This window comes from Macaca thibetana, chromosome 8, assembly GCF_024542745.1.
Source record: "Macaca thibetana thibetana isolate TM-01 chromosome 8, ASM2454274v1, whole genome shotgun sequence".
Taxonomy (NCBI): Eukaryota; Metazoa; Chordata; class Mammalia; order Primates; family Cercopithecidae; genus Macaca; species Macaca thibetana.
In genome coordinates this window covers 19,907,041-19,925,715 of record NC_065585.1, presented here as the reverse complement: position 1 = coordinate 19,925,715, position 18,675 = coordinate 19,907,041, and the positions used below count along the sequence as shown (strand labels likewise).

General features: G+C 39.6%; 1 protein-coding gene across 7 annotated transcripts in view; it reads left to right on the top strand.

Moving 5' to 3' along the window:
• The window catches only part of NSMCE2 (NSE2 (MMS21) homolog, SMC5-SMC6 complex SUMO ligase), a 270,420-nt gene that overhangs the window by 69,357 nt on the left and 182,388 nt on the right, over nt 1-18,675 (top strand). The gene's annotated exons all lie outside the window — the stretch shown is intronic.

Here is an 18,675-nt window from a genome sequence, read left to right as displayed (position 1 = left end):
AGACCCCATCTGACAACCCATATCTGAATGCCCACAAGGCTAAAGAGTGAAAGAAACTTTCTGATTCTACCAACAAGGATGGGAAGGGAGTCCCTGTTAGCTCTTGGAGGAGGAAAGATACATTCCCAGTGTTCAGATCTCTGAATCAAATTCTGGAACACAGTTTCCCAGAGAAATGACAGTCAGTGGCTGTGTTTCCAGGCTAGCCAATAAAAAAGAAAAAAAGAGACTTAACCATAAATAGTTCATTGTAATCTAATTTCTATAAAGCTGTTAACAAAGCCCACTTGTAGTATGAATATTAGCTTGGTGTTTGTTTCAAGAATGTTGGAGGCCTTAGCCCAGGTCTGGATAAGATAGTGAATCCACCTCTCTTCTAGCTTCCCCACTTATTTAATATTTGCACAGGGCTTCCTTAAGCCAGATTTATAAATATCATCAGTTCATACTCCAGTCTCCTGGCCCTTTGACTGAAATTCTGAAACCAACATTCTTTCCGCCAGTGAAAGGATGAGAAGCCCTTTTAGGTCCCCCATCCCTTTAATGAGCACAGTGACCTTACAAAGTTAGGAAAGGTAACTGTTGTTGACTCTGAGCTTCAAGAAGGTTAAGGGACTTGCTCAGATCACTTGGTTAGTCTCAAGAGGTGAGACTCGAACCTCAGTGTTTTGACATGTAATTCAAGGCTGTTTTCATGACAGTTCTGTTTCAAGATGGGTGCTATTCATTGAATTCACTTTTTGAGTTGTAGTTTTCAGTTGAGAGTAAGAATGTTTTTAGGGAGCCTTGGTTATAAAGTATATTTATGATTTTGTACATTTCTTATTGTAAGTTTTCCAGAGGTAAAGTTTTGGGAAATTTAGTCCAAACAAAAAGTGACTCCTCACACTGATGTGGCATGTGTTAGAGAGGGATTCTGTTAGAATTAAAGAACTATTTGAAGCAAAGAATATTGTTACATGTTACAGTTATATTAAAAAGAAGAAAAACTTCTGAAAAGCCAGTAGTATTCACCCCTTTAAAACTTTGTTTGTGTTATATTTTTAAAGCGATAGTGCTATGAATATGAAGGAATTTTAGGAATTTAAAGTAAAATAAAAATGAAATAAACTTTTTTCTAGCTTTAATGATATGGTTTATGTTTCTATGTATTAAAATATTCAGTTCTTGCCATAATAATAGCAAGCCTAGCTAACTTGTCTCCAGTGCTTGTTATGAGCTAGGCGGTATTCAGTTATCTCCGGTTGAATAATTGTTTTCTTCTTGCCGGGTTAGCCTGCAGATTTTTTCATGATCAATTCTTAGAAGCAGTGAGGGATAAGTCTCTATGATAGAAGACAGTGATAAGGTCCGTATGTGGCATTATATGGGACATGTAAAAATGTTTCACTGAATAGTGAAAAGGATACTGCAATGGGAGTCAGAAGACCAAACCTCCTCCTTGTTTCTCCCTGACCTAACAGTGTGACACTGGGTTAGTGACTTGTCTTCATAAACCTTCAATTTCGTTATCTGTAAAAAGAGAACAGTGATACCTCATAGGAATGTGGCAAGGATTAAATGAGATAATGTAGGTTAAGTGCTTAAATTATGCCTTCAAAAGATGAAGCCTCACGTAGCAGGCATTGAGAAAATATTAATTGCCTCTTTTCATCTTCATGCACAAGGTAGTTGTGAAATTAAATTGGAAAACAGAATATGAAAACTGGTTTAAAAACGTTTAAATGTCATTCTGATATAAGATAGTATTTTCCAATGAGTGCTGCCTTCTTCAGCACTTTCAGAGTAAAATATATGGGAGAATTAAGGAAACTGTATTATAACTAGAAAATCTGGATTTTACTGGGTGGCCATCACATCTGGAAACAGTGGTTTAATGATATTATCTTACAGTGCAATATGGAATAGTATTATCTATTTGCAGACTTGGTGGCCACACTGTAGTCTCAGTTCCATCAGCTATTGTTTGGCTTGGAGAAGTAATTTAATCTCCCTAATCAATGAGAATCAGAATTATATACGTTATTTTCAGAAGTACTCTATATGTTAGGCAGCATCTAAGTGTGGTTTTTATTTTGTTTATTGTTTTAATTTTTCTATACTACAGCAGTTTTTTGATTAGGCTTGTGATAGATAGAATTCATTTTCATTTAGTCAGAAAATCTTTCTAAATGGAGGAGAATTAGAAGGCAAAAGGCAGTTTGATAGGTGTGCTAGTGGGAAGTAACTTCAAATATCAGGAAGCCACATTAATTACAGTGAAGGCAGTGCCAGAGATTTTGATAGGCTGCAAGATGGGAGTGAACAGAGCAGGTGAGCAGGTAAAGGATAAAGAGCATTAATAAACTGATGGAGTATTAAAAATTTCATAATCTTTATTGTGTTAGGTGAGATGTGATAACAGGGAAAAGATTCAGCCTCATATCCTTGGATTGCCCTCATTCTGGACTGTAGACATGTGGTACAGTGTAAAGAGAAGGGATTTGAAATCAGACTTACTATTTATTAGAAAACTCATGGCACTTTGGAAGTTAATTCATGGATTTGAAAAAATGTTATGATCTCAAAATAGATGTTTTTGCTTATCTTTTCAGTTACTATAGTCATACTAAATACGTTTTGTTGTTGTTTTGTTTTGAGACAGAGTCTTGCTTTGTCACCAGGCTGGAGTGCAGTGGCACGATCTCAGCTTACTGCAACCTCTGCCTCCTGGGTTCAAGAGATTCTCGTGCCTCAGCCTCCCAAGTAGCTGGGATTACAGGTGCATACCACCACACCTGGCTAATTTTTGTATTTTTAGTAGAGATGGGGATTCATCATGTTGACCAGGCTGGCCTCAAACTCCTGACCTCAAGCGGTCTCCCTGCTTTGGCCTCCCAAAGTGCTGGGACTACAGGTGTGAGCCACCGCACCTGGACCTAAATAGATTTTTTTAAATGGATGCTTAGCAAGAACGGAAGAAAGAAACAATTCACATTTTCCTGTCTTTTTGGTGAATTAGTTCTTTTGATTCTTAAGATCCTCTAGTTGTGGAGGGTGTGACTGGAGGACCCAGGGAAGATGCTTCTGCTCCCATCTAGCTGGGGTACTCCCTAGTGGTCCCAGCTATGGAACGCTGGTCTTCCTGCTTTAGAGTGCCTCAATAAGAAAGGACTTCCATGAGACTTAGCACTATTCCATCTCCATTCTCCCCGCAAGTCTTTTACATTCCTCAGGATAAATAACACAAAGTTGGCCAGGCTGGTGGCACGCACCTGTAGTCCTAGCTACTCATGAGGCCAAGGCAGGAGGATCACTTGAGCCCAGGAGTTTAAGGATGCAGTGAGTTATAAAGGTGCCACTGTACTCCAGCCTGGCTGACAGAGTAAGATGTTTCAAAAAAAGAGCACCACGCATGTGGATCCTCCTCCACTGTCTCCCACCTCATCTCCCCTCCACATGTACTCTCACACAAAGACTGGGGCAAGGCAGACTTCTTTCACTGTGCCTTTAGTGGCTGTTTCGATTCTAGTGCAAGATGGCTCTTTACCACCAGATAAGCTTTGGTATGACCAACCACTACTGAGTTGTGTAGTAAAGGGAGGTTTATCTAAATATGTAGAAGAAAGTTGAGATTCTCATTAGTTAGAAATTTGATTGCTGGAAATCTTGAATTTGATGTAAAACAGAATAAGCAGTTAGGAAAGGGAATGTAATGTAGGCTTTGTATATTGAGAGTTGCATTAAAAGAATTGCAAAGTCAAGGCCAGGCACGGTGGCTTATGCCTGTAATCCCAGGATTTTGGGAGGCTGAGGCAGGTGGATCATGAAGTCAGGAGATCGAGACCATCCTGGCCAACATGGTGAAACCCCATCTCTACTAAAAATACAAAAATTAGCCAGGTTCGGGAGGCTGAGGCATGAGAATTGCTTGAACCCAGGAGGCGGAGGTTGCAGTGAGCTGAGATCGCGCCACTGCACTCCAGCCTGGCGACTGAGCAAGACTCTGTCTCAAAAAAAAAAAAAAAAATTGCAAAGTCAATCCTAAGGCAAAGAGTCTATGAAAGAAATTATGCTAAAGGGATGGGAATAGTTTAGGCTAGATTGGGGAGAAAAATCAATGGAATTCTTTTATTTTTTTCTTTTAAGTTTTTTTTTTTTTTTTTTTTTTTTTTTTTTTAGGAAACATGTTTTCTACATTAGAAATGCAAGCATTGGGGGAGGTTGTTTTCTCAGTTCCACATGCTGTGATGTCTTTGAGGAGGTGAGGACAGGAAAGGGTAGACAGAACTTTAATCCTTGATAGGAAAATATATGTTGAATGCCATCTGGGAAACTTCTCTGTGACTCATTTTGTCAACGTCGAAACCAAGCTGAAAGTCAGTTTGGTTGTTCAAAGGTCTCCGTAATCATATAGTTAGGGTTTTTCATTTGATAAATATTACCTGGCTTATCATTTCAAAACCTGTTGGAAGAATTTTTAAAATCACTAGTCGATGGGTTTAATTTCTGTGAAAGATTTTATATTTTTTTGTGGACTGCTCATGAGTTTAAGCTGTCTCTTCTTAAGAGCATAACGTCTATATCACAAGCTCATGAAGATTGTAGTGAATGGCAGCAAAACACTGTTCTTTGTATAAATGCTAAGATATGCTTAAATAGATTCCATTGACAAGCTCTTGGAAATTTCTGTGTTATAAGCTGCATTTAGAAGGAGTGAGAAAGGAAACACTGGGAGGAGGGTGGAAGAAAAGGAAAAATACTGTCTAGAGTCTTTTCTCCCAGTTGCCCTTTCTCAAATTGTCTGTTGAACTCCATGGACATTTGTCTTGGTTCATTTGGCCTGCTGTAACGGAATACCATAAACGGGTAGCTTATGAACAACAGACATGTATTTCTCACAGTTCTAGAGTCTGGGAAATCTATGATGAAGGTGCTGGCATGTTTAGCATCTGGTGAGGGCCTAGTTTCTGGTTCTTAGTGGCACCTTCTGCCTATGTCCTCACAAGATGGAATGAGAAAACAAGCTCTCGGGGGCCTCTTTTATGATGGCACCAGTCCCATTCATGAGGGCTTTGCCCTCGTGCCCTAATCTCTTCCCAGAGCCCTCACCTCCTAGTACTCACATCACCTGAGAGTTAGGATTTCATTATATGAATTTGGAGGGCACACAGGCTTTCAGACTATAGGTATAGTTTGGTGCTTTCAACCCTTGTTCTTCTTGTTACTTTGGCCTGCCTATCTGACAAACAGAAGATACGTGGTAATAAGAATGAAACCTGTTTGTAATGCCTAGTGTGTCTAACACTGTTTGAGGTGCTTTATACACATTACCATGTATTCTCAACCAGGGTGTAGTAGATAATAAGAGCATTTTTGTGTAGATGAGGAAACTAGGGCTCGCAGTTATGTGACTCACCCAGGGTTACACACCTAGTAACAAATCCAGAGAATATTCTTCAGTCGTTCTCTTATTTGACCTCTCTGCTATTGACAACTACTCCTTCCTTCCTGAATTTTAATTTTCCCCTGACTTTCATGACAACACATCTGTTTTTTCTTCTAGCTTCTGGTCACTCCTCCATAATCTCTTTGGTAGATCCTACTTCATCTCTTCACTCAGTAAAGCTTGCTATTCCTACCCGTTCTTTGATTTTCTTCCTTTCTCACACTGCATACTGTTCCTGAGAAATAGCATCTATGCTCATAACTTAAATTGCTGTCTTTATGCTGCTGAGTCCCAGATCTTTATTTCCATTCTAGATTTCTCATCTGAGAACCACACACATGAGCTTAGTGATAGATTTGACATTCTCCACTTAAATGTGCTATAGGCTTGTTAAATTCGTGTCCCACAGTGACGTTTTCCCCGTGATTTTCTCCTGGGATTCTGTAACTTCATAAATGGTAATATCATCTACCCAGTTTCTCCTATCAGAAATCTGTTGTCGTCCTTACTTCCCCTAGCTCCTAACATTTTACATTCCATCTCCAAATTTTCCTGCTTCTCAAATTAATTCACCTACCTCCATTCCCATGTCCACAGTCTTCAGTCCCTGTGGGCACACTGGCTGCACAGTTGTTCTCTTCTCCTATGTTTCTTATCTGGTAGCCCACGAGATCTTTCTAAAGTGAACATTTGATTTTTTTTTTTTTGCCTGCCTTTTCCGTAACTTTACCTTCTTCAGTTTTTCCTTGTTACTTTCAACTGTAAGCTCAAACTTCTTTACGTGGTATACAACCCCTCCTTACCTCTCTAGTCTCATTTTGTACTATTCTTTTACACTAGCTCTTTGAATGTTCTCTTGCCTCTGGCCTTAGCACACACTATCTACTGGGAGTGCTTTTTTTTCATTTCCAAATAGCTGACTCTTTCTTACTCTTCACAGACTGAGGCTAGCTCCTTTCTTACAGCCTGCTCTGACATCATCCCATCTCTGTTTGCCAAGTGGATTACTCTCATGTGCTCTCATAACATCATGAAGTTAATCATTTTTTCATAGCATTTGTAGCTGTAACCTAGTCCTCTCTCCAAAACCGCGTCTCAGACATATAACTGTCTTCTCTTCGTTTTCACTTTATTTCATTCTCATAGGCATTGCACATTTAACCTTCCAAAACTAAACCCTTGTTCTTCTCCAAAATCAGCTGTTCCTCCTGACTTCTCCATCTTAGAAAGTGGTAGTATTACTATTCCATTCCTTCCAAAACTAAACCCTTGTTTTTCTCCAAAACCAGCTCTTCCTCCTGACTTCCCCATCTTAGAAAATGGCAGTATTACTATTCCATTTTTAATTAGACCAAAATCCAGAGTTGCCCTTAGTTCCTTAATTTTTTCACAGCCCATACCCATATCCAGTCCATCAATAAACCTTATTCTTTCTTTCTTTCTTTTTTTTTTTTTTTGAGACAGAGTCTTGCTCTCTTGGCCTCTTGGGTAGGCTGGAGTGCAAATGGCGCTATGTTGGCTCACTGCAAACTCCACCTCCCGGGTTCAAGCAATTCTCCTGCCTCAGCCTCCTGAGTAGCTGGGATTTACAGGCATGTACCACCATGCCCAACTAACTTTTGTGTTTTTAGAAGAGATGGGGTTTCATTATGTTGGCCAGGCTGGTCTCAAACTCCTGACCTCAGGTGATCCGCTTGGCTTGGCCTCCCAAAGCGTTGGGATTACAGACGTGACCCACCGCGCCTGGCCAACATTATTATTTCTGCCTACAACATGTATTTAGAGTTTGACCTGACCACCTCTCATTGTTTCTCCTACTGTCTCCCTAATCCATGCCATCATCACCTTTTACCTGGATACCTGCAGCAGCCTACTGACTGGTCTCCTGCTTCTGCTCCTCCTCCCCTAAAGTTCGCATCCTAACAGCCACAATGACCCTTTTAAAAAGAAAATCAGAAGTTCTTACTATTTTGTGCAAAACCTTCACACATCTCTCTCAGAATAAAAGCTTTACCCTCCGTCATCTGTCCCACTTCACACCGTGCTTTGATTAATACTTCTGACCTCATCCCCATTACTCCCCAAACCCTTTTTACTGTGACTCCAACTATATGGCTCACCGCCTCATTTTCTTTAGGTCTCTGGTTCAGATGTCATCTTTTCACTGAAGCCTGCCTTGACCGTCCATCACAGAAGAGCTCACTCATCTTCACTCTGCTTAATTGTTCTCCATGGTACTTATTACCATTTGGCTAGTTACATATTTTCTTATTATTCTTCTACTCAAGTAGAATACTAACTCCACAAGGGCAGGAACTGGGTCTCTTGACAGATGTGTTCCCAGCATCTGGAGTAGTGTGTGGCTCCTAATAGGCTCTAAGTAAATAGCTGAGGTCTAGGGTAGTAGTTATGTCATGGACTTAGCAATATAACAGACCTGCTAATGCAGTGAGTCCCAGCTCCAATACTGAGCTCTTCAGCCCCTTGTAGTTAGACCACTCCTTAGCTTCAGTTCCTAATCAATAACATAGGATGTATTCATTCTTACCTCTGATGTTATTTGTTTGGGGGAGGGTTAAATAAAATAATCTATGTGAAGTGCTTACCTCGGTACCTTGCCAATAATAGACAGTTGAGAGCAGCTGCTGCTACTTATACTGCTGTTAATTCTGATCAGATTACAGCATTTAAATTGCTTCTTGTTCATCTCTTCTACCAGATTTTGTCTGGCTGCATCTTAAACTTGCTATGATAATGATAACAACAATGTGACCGTAAGAATACCAGTAATAATAATAGCAGCTGTTATCATTTGAGTGCTTACCGAGTACTAGAAAGTATTCTCTATGTCAGCACTTCCCAGTGCCTCTTCCTGCAGTGATGGAAATGTTTTATATCTGCTGTGTCCAGAGTGGTAGTCACAAGCCACGTCCAAAGAGAGCTATTGAACACTGGAGCACTTGGCAGTGTGACCGAGGAACTCAGTTTTTAATTTTATTTAATTCATTTAGATTTTAATGACCATGTTGGCTACTGTATTTTAAAACTCTAAATTCTTTATCTACATTAATTCATGTAATACTCAAGGGTTAAGTAGATTATAGATGAAGAAATTGATTTTCTGAGTGGTGAAGTAACTTGCCGAAGATTACACAGCTAATACAAGGCAGAACTGGGATTTAAAGGTTAAATACCTAGATAATCTGGTTCCAGGGTCTGTTGCCAGCACCCTCTGTGCTGCACCTCCCTCGTGTCATTCTCAAGAATTAAAGTCTTACAGGCAAAGGACTGAGGTGGCATATCTGTATGCTTGCTGCAGGGAAAGCCAAGAGAATTTCTGGTTCTTACTGCAGTGAAATACTACTCCTAGGGTGAGAAATTCCCAGATTTAGGATAAATGTTCAAACAGTTCTAGACAGGTAAGCTTGGCTACTCAACCTCTGTGTATACTTTTTTCCCAGACTTAAATTTACAAAAATAGTGGCAGCAACAACAAAATGTTTCCTCCTAACGTGTTGCAGCTATTTTTTCTAAAAGTGAAAAACATGCTCTCCCCCTCCCCAAAAGGGGGAATGATACATCTCACCAGGTACCGTTTCCACCTTGAAGTCCAAAATATCTGAGCTGGGCTTATTCCTTTTGTTAAGGTTCCCTTATGTCACTCTACATCTAGTGAGCCACCAACTTATTTTTATAAAACATTAGGAGAGAAGGAGAAGGGGAAATTAGTTAAAAACATAAATGTGTGTATGTCAGACAAAATAATAAATATGAGTAGATACTTCAGTCTTAGCTTTTGCTATTGGTTCTGATCCAAAGTTGTATTTTTAACTCCCTTCCTCCATCGCTCATTCCATGTTCTTTTTGCCCTCAGCCAGCTCTCAGCTAATGATAGATTTTTATCTGACTGACTTTTATCTGACAACACTTTAGACTGTCATTCATAGGTGGGGAAGGGGGCTTTGAGTCGTTGGTGGTCCTGCCTGTATGGAGTTGTTTCTATCTTCCATTATCTTTTACCGCTAGATGTGGTCAAACCAAGAGGTGTTCCAGATTCCAGACACATACTTCCCTTCTCTCATTCTGTTGCAGCAATCTTCTTTACCCTTGATAATCAAGATTCATTAACACAACCAATTCTGTCACCTCCCTTTTTGTCCCTGTTCTGTGTCATGAGGAGTTCAGAATTGCTAGGTTGCAGTTTAAGCTTCCAAGTCAGTGGAGGCATTGTTGAGTCCCTTGGTGAAATCATTCTTCACTTGGGTGCTGAGACTGTTAAACAAGCAGAACCAGAGGCGCAGTGATGGGGAATTGCAAGTTGGTCGTTAGGTGTGATGAGGGGGAGGAGAAGATGTGTAACTAATTCTGCTTCTGTCCCTTGGTTACTGGGCCCTGTATTATGGCTGTGGGGGAAGCAATGTTTTGTATTATTCACTGGTTCTGAGCATCTTGGGAGACACCACCCTATCTAATTTTATTTGGAACTGAATCTTCAGAAGATGATTTCAGCATTCTGAAAGATGATCTTCTAGATGATAGGGTATGTGGTAAGAACAGTAAATCCCATTAGCATCATTCCATCGTTGTACTCTTTCACTGTTAAATCTTGAGTGAGATACCATGACGATGAATGAGGCATTCAGTCATTCTGTGGATGGCAGAGGTGTGGTGGACAGGAAAGGCAGTTTCATATTCAGAATATGTGTCTTTTCATACGAAGACTGACAAGTGACCACTAAAAGTTAGCATGTATGTCTGAAATCATGTATGTTTTCATAAAATTAAGTCCATTCTGAGTTGTTACTTGGAGGCACAAGCAAAGTAAAACATTTAAGATGAACGGAGGTTTGAATGAGTTGAAACTGGCTGACACTGACTCACTATGACCTTGGGCAAGACGCTTAACTATTGCGAGCTGCCTATTCCTCATATCTGTGAAATTGGGATAATGATATTTTTGTGTATATAAGGCTTTGAACCACTCAGACGAAAGGTGCTGTGTAAGTGCAAAGCGTTTTAACAACAATAATAATAATCCTCATTTCACCTTGCCCTCAGTGTGACCTGTGTTTACATTGAGCACTGTTAAAAAGATTGCCTGTGAAATGGTATTCTGAATAGTTATGTTGCTGTATGTTCTCCCAGCACTTGATATATTTCCTTCCCAACACTTTTTATAGTTTGCGATAATCTGCTTGATATTTGAATATTTGTTTCCCCCACTAGATCAAAAGTCTCTGAGGACAATGGGGACCACTTTAGTCTGTTTGTTATAACATCTCCAAGGCCTAGCATGGTTCCCACATGTGGTAGATGTTCAGTAAATATTTATTGAATGAATAAATGAATAAATAAATAATGCATGTTTCTATGAATTTCTGCCAAAACAACACAAAAACCCCAGAGATGTAAAATCAGTTTGGTTTCTTTTCCACCAATATGGGAATCCAAATGCCATATTCTGTGTAAATAAATCATTCCGGTTGGTCATCATCTTATAGTGGGCATAGTGCCATGGGAAATTTATTGGAGTAATTTTTAACAGCATAAATGTTTAGTAACAGATGCACATAGATGGCAGGTTGCCTCATTCAGCTTCCATCTGTTAGACAACTGTCTATTCCAATAAGACTAGTCCATTAGAACTAGACAAATAGCATTCTTACCCATGTTTAAGCTTATTCATTTTCACAATTTTTCCAAAAGGCTTGAAGGAGGAAAGGTGTTTCCACGTTTGGTTGGCTGCTACTTAATAATAGTGTATTACAACACCTTGGCAAACCATAAAGTCCATTTGATGTGTCATAATGCTCAACAAGGAAGTATTCTCTCTTAAGTGTTTTGTCAAAAGTCAAAACCATGCTAAATAGTGGCACTAGGAAACACACTCAGCTACAGGTAATTTGGTCCAATAGAGTTCAGTGTAGGTTGTGCAACTGGCAACAGAAACTGGCAGGAGATGAAGAGGTATAATCCATGCTGGTCATCATTAGTGTGTGTGATTTTTAAATAGGACAGAGGCAATATACTAACTCTAGAAAATATAGTGTGTCCATATGTACATGCAATTAGGTTATACCCAGTGAAAGCATGATTATTCTCAGCTTAGGCATGCCTTTTAAAAACAACTTTACCAAGTTTTTTTGCTATATAAAGGTGGAGACAGTGTTGGCCTATATAAATTTACCCTGTGCACGGCAAGTTGGGTTGGTGGTGTGTCATTAAGTGTGGGCCATCTTCCATAAATGTCTTGGTGCTTAGCATAATGCCTGGCACCCAGCTGGGACTCAGTAATTATTTGTTGAATGAATGTTCTAGGATCAATTGAGGCAATTCCCTCTGGATTTCCAGCATGAAAGCAGTTCCATAACCTTAGATCACTACGAATTAAAACTTGGAATAAAAAGTTGGAATACTTAGAGTACTAGTACTAAGCAGAACACAAAGCAAACTACTTATCACTAGTATGTGTCTGTGATAAACTTCTGAAGGCTGTGTCGTTTCCAAAATGTCAGTCACTGAGTATGTGTTATTTTGGGAGGCAGACATCTAACAATGGCTGTTTTGGAGAAAGTCAATCAATCTGGGTCTTGGTTCAGTTACAGGAATGACTAATTTTATACTAGATTCTCACATGATTCAAAAAGTGTGTGAATGACTCAGCTCATTAATATCCTTAGCCCCTGTGATCTCCCTTCCTAGTGAAACGATGGTTATAAGGCAATAATGATAATTGGAAGAGGAGGAGACTTTGACTTTGCCCTGTGGCAATAAAATGGCACACTTTAAGTAATTACATATGCATACAATATTGTTTGAAAGAAATGAGTTATATTATCGTCATATAAATACATTTAATGTTTGTGTTAAAATATGGTGAAAATAATATGTAGTTTCAGCATGGGTAAGGACTGAATTCTGCTTTTTGTTTCTACCATTATCTTTTTTTCTAAAACAAGCCTCTGTTTATAAGGACAGAGCCATTTGGAGGCCTAACTTAGTTCCTAACAGTCAACTCATTGATTACCTTCTCCTTGCTGACATAGAGAAATACTGCAGTCATAGGGGTGTTGGGTTCTGATTACATGTAGGTAAGTATTCACAAGTGATTTTGAGCTAAAATGAGCAATTCATTGAAGAGTCTGTGGAATTTCTGGGAATTTGCGTGTTTCTCCCTGTTACTGTTTCCTTCTTTTTGAAGCAATTCATTAAACAAAGACCTGGATATTTGGAGTGAGCCTTTGTGCATATGTCTGCTCTTGCTAGAGTCTCTAGTGACTCAAAAGTCTAATGCATACTTTTCACTTCTTATTTAGCTTGATTTCTCTGCAGCATTTGACAGATCTCAAAATTCCTTCCTAAACTTTGTGGATATTTTCTTTTGGTTGTTTCTTAACTCTTAACTTTTTCTTTTTAAACTCTTCTAGCTGCCCTTAAAATGTGATATCCTCCAGAGTTCGGTCTTGGTCCTTTTTTGTTGTTGTTGTTTCTATTTATTCAGTCTCCTTGGTGATCCCCTTCACTTCCATGGTTTCCATTAAAATCCATACACTGGTAGCTCCACGTGGGTGTTTTTTTTTTTTTTTTTTTTTTTTTTTTTTTTTTTTTTTGAGACGGAGTCTCGCTCTGCCGTTCAGGCTGGAGTGCAGTGGCCGGTTCTCAGCTCACTGCAAGCTCCGCCTCCCGGGTTTACGCCATTCTCCTGCCTCAGCCTCCCGAGTAGCTGGGACTACAGGCGCCCGCCACCTCGCCCGGCTAGTTTTTTTTTTGTATTTTTTAGTAGAGATGGGGTTTCACCGTGTTAGCCAGGATGGTCTCGATCTCCTGACCTCGTGATCCGCCCGTCTCGGCCTCCCAAAGTGCTGGGATTACAGGCTTGAGCCACCGCGCCCGGCCCACGTGGGTGTTTTTATGTCAGTCTTGATGAGCTACAGACCTGTGTATTCAGCAACACTGGAGATATATATAGATAGATACTAATAGTAACAATACTAACAGCTACTCGTTATTGAATATTTTCTGCATCAGACAGGTGAGTGCTTTATTGCTTCATTTATTTACCTCACAGCAATACTATACTTTGTCTTAAAAACCAGAAGAATGTCTCATAAAGATCCCGGTTTCTAACTGTCCTGGAAAAGCCCGGGCTTGCCTTCTTACCTGGCAGTAGGCATTGGCAGTCAAGTAACAGCTTTCCTCTTATCTGGGGCTTGTACCATCTACTTCACACAGTCCTCACCACTTCCTATGGGCCTGCACTTATTGTGAGTTTCCTCATATCCTTGCTTGTCTAGCCCCATAGGCATTTTTGACACCTGTAAAGACAATTGACATGCTTTCCCAGCTGGTTGCAGACTTCTCTATTTTTTGCCCTGGTACTGGAATGGTTTTCTCAAATGAAATTTGTTACTTGGTTTCTCTTAATAGTTTTTTATGTATGTTTCTTTGTCAGCTCCTCCTCATCCCACAACTATGTTGAAGTCTCTGCTGAAGTTAGAAGGAAAAGAATAAAAGTTTTTGATCATTTACTATGGGCCAGAGTTAAACACAGGCTTGGTTTAGTTAAGTCTTCACAGCATTGAGGTGGGTGTTCCTGATTCCTAATTAAGAGAGGAGAGAATTTCAAGGCCCAGGGGATTGTCTTAAGATCCATACCCAGAGTGGATTCAGATCTGTCTGATCCCAAGCTCCAAGTTTTTTCTTCTCCATCATAACAACTTCTAGCTCCTGTTCGTCTATACAAATAAACAAGTATCTTTAGCACTCTCATTCCCTTGATCTGCTTCTCATCTTGTTCTTCCTTTGCCGTCAGACTTTATACATTGGTTCACACGCAACTCCGTTAACCCCTTTCTCATCTCAACACAGTGTATTTAGCCTTCCTATAATTTACGCATTCACCCACATCATCTGAGAACCCACTGTGCAACAGGCAGTGTGCCAGACACCAGGGACATAACCTTGTCTGAGAGAAGCTTCATGGAGCCATAATTCCAGCGCTGTGTGCAGAATGCCTTGTAATTAAATCCCGTGGATTTAAGGATTAGCCCTTTTCTTACTTAAGCTCACTTGCATCATTTTCCCCAAAGGACAAGCACTTCTCTAATGGAAATTTTCTCTTTCCTTTCTTCTGTAGCATTCCTCATTGCTGGTTTTCTTCTTTTGTTTTTCAGAGTTCCTTTTTCATCTCTCTTCTTTTTCCCATGCCCTCATTTTAAATGTTTCCAGCTTCATACTAGGTAACTTCACTTCGAAGTCTTACGGTTTCAGTGATTTCTGCTGCTTTCCTCAAGACAATAGCATTTGACTAGTTGTCCACATTAAATATCTTGGAGGCATCATTACTCCCTTGTCTTCCTCTCACAACAAGAGTTGATGATTCTGCTTCAAAAACAGTGTCCCAGTTGCCAGCCCCTTTGCCATTAGTTAACATATGGCAGCAACTGCCCTCTCCTTCCCTGTCAGTTGTGTGTCCTCCAGGCATTAACGATAGTAATTTTTTTTTTTAACTCTCAGTATCACTTTACTCCTTGAAATCTTGTAGTGTCTTTCTCACTGCCTGTTGGGTCAGGTCTCAGTTCTATAATCTGGCTTCCAGAGCTGTTGACCCTCTGCTCCTGATCCACTCTTCTGGTCTACTCTCATTTTAGCTACAGTGCTTAGCACATAGAGAGCACTCACTGAATACTGGATGAGTAAGCGGGTGGTACGGAAAAATCTGACGTTTTGTTGTCAAAGGGCAGAATTAAATTTTTATCATGTAAGTATGGTACCTACTATTTACTTCTCAGTAGCTTCTCTCATTTTTAAATTATAATGTTATAAACATTAATCCAGTGTATTGTGTTTCTCTGAAATTCGTATGTTGAAGTCCTAACCCCTAGTGGGACCTCCGAATTTGACTGTATTTGGAATCAGGTCTTTAAAGAAGTCATTAAGTTGGCCAGGCGCGGTGGCTCATGCCTGTAATCCCAGCACTTGGGAGGCCGAGGCAGATCACAAGGTCAGGAGATCGAGACCATCCTGGCTAACATGGTGAAACCCCATCTCTACTAAAAATACAAAAAATTAGCCGGGCGTGGTGGCGGGCGCAGTGGCGGGCGCCTGTAGTCCCAGCTACTTGGGAGGCTGAGGCAGGAGAATGGCGTGAACCCGGGAGGTGGAGCTTGCAGTGAGTCAAGATCGTGCCACTGTACTCCAGCCTGGGTGACAGAGCGAGACTCTGCCTCAAAAAAAAAAAAAAAAAAAAAAAGTCATTAAGTTAACATGAGGTCAGTAAGTGGGCCTTAATCCAATATGACTGATGTCCTTAAGTGGAGATTTGGACACAGACCTGTGTAGAGGGAAGACCATGTGATGCCATAGGACCCAGCCCTGCTGATGCCTTGATCTTGGACTTCTTGATTCTAGAACCGTGACAAAATAAATTTCTGTTGTTTAAGCCACCTAATCTGTGATACTTTGTTATTGCAGCCCTAGTAAATTAATACACCTAGTATCTTTTAATTCACTGAGATTCTAAGTCCTGTATCTGGGGAGACTTTATTATTGGGGAAAGGATGGACCTAATAATCTAATAGATCCTCTCTTTCCAACTCAAATTTCTTTGAGGTGTTTGAAATTTGTCCAGGGAAGTTAAAGGTTACAGTAAACTGTGATCATGCCACTGTACTCCATCCTGGGTGACAGAGCCCGACCCTGTCTCTTTAATTTAAAAAAAAAAAAAAAAAAAAAAAAAATTATCCTAGGGAAAGAGGGTCATCTTTATTATCTTTTTCATATAACATGATCAGCCACTCAATTTTTTTCCTCTCATTAATCTGTTTCTCTTAGATATTCAAACAAAGCAAGAAACCATTAAAAAATAGTTAGTGCCCATTTATTTTATTGATTTAAAGAGATAATGAGTTGAATTTTTTAAAATTTCATTTTGATAGCTAGAGTACAGTAAGTTCTCTTTGCAATGGATGGCCATGCAGACTCAAACTTTCAGAGAAGACATTTACAGCAGTGGATTTATGTGCTTTACAGCAGTTTCCTAAAGGTTCTGGTTATGGGGGGGAAAACACAGTCAATCACTAAAAATTTAGTTTATTCAGCTTTTCCTAGTCATATTTCAGGTTGTCATGTTGTCAGACCTCAAAATGCCTCTCCCCTCCACCCCCACTCTCTACTCAGTCTTCACCTCTTCAGCAATGGTTGTAGTGGAACTGTGGAAATTAAGTAGGTTGTGTTAGAGACTTTGTTGGAAGACAACATTCAGATTTTACTTATCATCTGCTTAGATCATCCCAGATTACATAATAATTTCAGACTGATTGCACCTTGACAAGGCTCACCCGAATGCCTTCCTATAATGTTACCATTAACATCTTAGGTGGATTTGAGTCCATTTTATTTTATAAATCCAGAAAGAGAGCCTATAATCCTATTCTAAAGAACCAGCAATTTATTTTCTAGGTCTGCTCTCAATTCTTGATGCTACGATTTTGAACTTCCTGCATTTTGTTCTATTATGTAGAGGTAGAGGATAGCTAGTCACCATGTATAATAGCTCTTTTTCTTGAGATATAAGGCAGTATTAAATTGTCTTTCTATCTTCTCTTTTCCAAATTGAGCTTTATTGGTTCTTTAGCCGTACAGTACTTCTGTTAAATCCTTAATTACATATAACACTTGTCATTAAAGCCTTTCCATGTTTTCTAAAACTCTCTTTAATGGTGAATCCAGCACTTGGGGGTTAGCAATACAAGAAGACAGTTAGTTCCTACACTAAAATATAAATTTTAGACATTTTGGTTTCATGCTTAATTCTCATTTTCTATTTAGTAATCAAAATGCATAGCAATTAAGCAAAAGAAGATTATATGTTTTTTCTCTGTGACAAAAGTTAAAGCAGATATTTGAAGATAATCTTCTGAATTCATATGCCTTGATAACTCAGATTCATAGAGATTAGGAATATATGCCACTGACTAGAACCAATATCAAGAATTTTCTTTATCTAACTTGTTGTCTTAGCATTACCTCTGACTAGTTGGATGTAGAAGATAAGTCATTTGACTTCGTTCTAAATCATTTTATTTATTTGTGAAACTGGGGGGAGGAGATCAAGATTAGATTATCTCTAAGCTGTCTTCCAGCCTAGAAATTGTACTGTATGCTAATAATAATGGCAGCTAATAAATCGTGGCTTTTAGTGGGTAAGTATATTTGGAGCTAATAAGATTAACTTATTTGAAATACATGTTGAGTACTACCTACTGTGTGCTGGGCACTGGTAATACCGTGATAAATCAGACATCTTTCAAGGAGTTTACACTTTATTAGGGGAAAGAGGCATAAAAATAAGCAATTGAATATTCCTGGAGTGTTCCTGGAGTAGAAGTCTGTCTAAAGTGTATGGGGCACAATAGAGAGTCTGGTGAGTTTTGCTTGGCAGCAGGAGCATCAGGAAAGGGCCAGTGATGAAAGGGAGCAATTATGAAGGCCTGATGCAGAGCAGCTGCAGCGAAGTGGTGAGGCAGCAGCTTGACTATAGTGGCTAAAGCTGGAGGATGAGAAAGTGGAAAGAGTGGCTCCTTTTTTCCCCCAAGGAGGTGGAATATGAACAGAAAATAACTGGGGGCAGGGAGCTGGGATTATAAGAGGTTGTTTGTTTTAAAAAAATGGGTGTGAAGGGCCTGTGTAAAGGTTCTTGAGAAAAGAGCGCGTAGAGAGGAAAGTTTGTTGTAAAGGAGATGAAGAAGATGTAATTAAGAACAGGGTTGAGAATGGATAGAGAAATAGATAAATGGATAGATATGTGATAACACACACAGAGCAGAATGTTAATTGTGGCACCTAGGAAGTAGATGAATGAGTGTTCACAATATTCTTCCATCAACCTTTCTGCATATTTGAAAGTTTATAATATTGGGAAATGATTTTATAATATTGGGAATGGAGGAGAACATGGGTTGATAATTTAGCCTTGAACAGAATCAGGGGACACGTATTCCTTGGCATAGCAGGACGTTATGGAAGGTCAAGTCTAAAACCCCAGCCACTTTTGTAAAGTAGAAGTGACTCTCACCTGCTACGGTGGAGGGCCAAAAAAAAAAAAAAAAAAAAGGATTGTTGAGCATGAAGGATGGAATAACCACTGGTGAGTGCGAGAGAGGACTGACCAGACTTGGGTGGTGATGCTCAGGTCTGATGAAGTTGCCACATTTGTGATTGTCCCTGGTAGTTATTAGAAGACAACA